At 40.1% G+C, this 2245-nt stretch overlaps 1 non-coding gene across 1 annotated transcript; it reads right to left on the bottom strand.

Moving 5' to 3' along the window:
• Window positions 1-749: 749 nt before the first annotated feature.
• Window positions 750-855, bottom strand: LOC121208732 (small nucleolar RNA R71). The gene has a single exon (XR_005903861.1). It is a non-coding gene; the product is annotated as a small nucleolar RNA R71 (small nucleolar RNA).
• Window positions 856-2245: the final 1390 nt, after the last annotated feature.

Below are 2245 nucleotides of genomic sequence, written 5' to 3' on the forward strand. Positions count from 1 at the left end.
TCCGGAGGCAGTCAAGTTGTTGGCATCATTGTCGGGGAGGAAATGTCACTAGGTTGATTTTAATCTTTGCATTTCGAAAGAATAATTAGAAAATTTTTAAGTTATAGATACGATTCTATTTTATTTTATTTGTTGTTACTAATCTTCTCTTTCTGGGTTTAGTGTATGGCTCGTAGTAAGGGCACACATGTTGTTGTTTTAACAAATTTAGAGAGAATAATCTAAAGAAACTACTAACAACAACAACAGCAGCAACAATAGATGCAAAATCCACCACCACCTACTGCAGGTAAGGTACCACATGAAAATCCACTGTTCGGTGATGCTGACTAGAACGCTTTAGGAAACCCACCAGTACCACAGCTACCCGCAAACTTAGATATGCCTCGGAATGAGAGAACTCTAAGGGATTATGCCTTACCAAGTTTGGACATGGTTCAGGAAATATAGCAAGGCTGGAAATTACAACTAATAGTTTTGAGATCAAAGCAGCGATGATTCAGATGATCCAAAATAATCTACAGTTTACGGGCATGATGACAAAAGGCCCTAATTAAAATTTAAAATGGTTTCTCCAATTCTGTGAAACTTGTAAGTATAACGAGGTCAGTAATGACGCTATTCGTCTTCGGTTTTATCATTTTCTTTATAACGCCTTTTCTTGGTCGCAGGCACCAGGGTCTATTACGACATGGGATGAACTCACTAGAAAGTTCTTATAGAAGTTCTTCCAAATTAGCAAAGTAGTTCAACTGAGAAGAGAGATTTTTGTCTTTAGGCAGATGAAGATAGAAAGTTTCTTAGAGGCATGGGAACATTTAAAAATGTTAATTCAAAAGTACCGCACCACAGATTTCCTAAGTCGATTCGACTGCAGGTATTTTATAACAAGTTGGATGCAAACGCATGATCTGGGTTAGATAGAGCTACAGGAGGAGCCCTTATGAATAGGACGTATGATCATGCATATCAAATTATTGAAACCATGGCATTAAACTCCTGTCAGTGGCTGATTGAATGATTCATATATGGAAAGAAACTTGCTACGGTCAAAACTATCCTAAAGGATGAAAAATATCAACATAGACTTAACCGTATCGAGTTTGCTTCTAAACCGTCTATGCATGGAGGACACAAACATTATATCAATAATCCCGCCAAGGTTGTAAACTACATTGGAAATAGGGGTGGAAACCCTTATTCAAATGCGTATAACCCCAGCTGGAGGGATCACCCAAACTTGAGATGGGGAGGAAATCAAGAAGGAGGTAACAACTTAAATCAAGCTAAAAATACTAATTATCAACCTCCTTATTTGCAGAACCTCAAGAAAGGGTCAACCCAACTGACCATACTGCATGTGGTCAACCCCTGGATAAAATGCCAAGCAGGTGCTATCTGAGTGCACCAATTTAACAAGAACATTAACTAAACTAGAGGATCAAATGTGTAACACCCTTAACCCGTATTCGATGCCGAAATAGAGTTACGTAGCATTACCAAACATACAACATAAACAATCATACATTTCATAATCAATTATCAATCAAATCAAAAACCATTCAAATACATTCATATAGTCCCTAATACGAGCCCTCAAGGCCCTCAAATAAACTTTAAAAGTGGTTCCAGACTAAACCGAGACTCAAGAAAATTTTAGAGAAACATTAAAGTTTTTTAAAGTGTAGGGGACACACACCCATGTGGTCAGGTCATGTGTCTTACTTGGCTAAGAGACACGCCCGTGTCTCAGACCGTGTGGGCATTCGAAATAGTGACACACGACTGTGTCCCAGCCTATGTCCGACCCCGTATAACTCACTAACTTGGGTTACACGGCCAACTATACGCCCGTGTGCCAGGCCGGTACGCTTTGAAATGGCCTCACACGCTCGTGTGCCAGGCTATGTGAAAACTGGATGATATACTAACTTGTGCCATATTCCAAGCCACACGCCTGTGTGCTAGGCAATGTGAAGCTACTGACTTGATTCCACCTCAATCTCATATCTCATATAGATGCTCACTCTCGAGCCATCACTAGGCTTGCTCACACAAGCTGTCAGTCAAGACGTAGCTACATGGTGCTGCTCACACAAACTGTAAAGTAACCATAACACATACCGAAAACTCATCCACCAGTAGGATGTACGAGACCAGCACCCAAAACACGGTAACCCCTAATGACATGTCATTTGTATCCTATCTATTCTTAAAGTTCAACCGGATCCAATCCATAAGTCAT

This window comes from Gossypium hirsutum, chromosome A10, assembly GCF_007990345.1.
Source record: "Gossypium hirsutum isolate 1008001.06 chromosome A10, Gossypium_hirsutum_v2.1, whole genome shotgun sequence".
In the NCBI taxonomy this organism is placed as follows: Eukaryota; Viridiplantae; Streptophyta; class Magnoliopsida; order Malvales; family Malvaceae; genus Gossypium; species Gossypium hirsutum.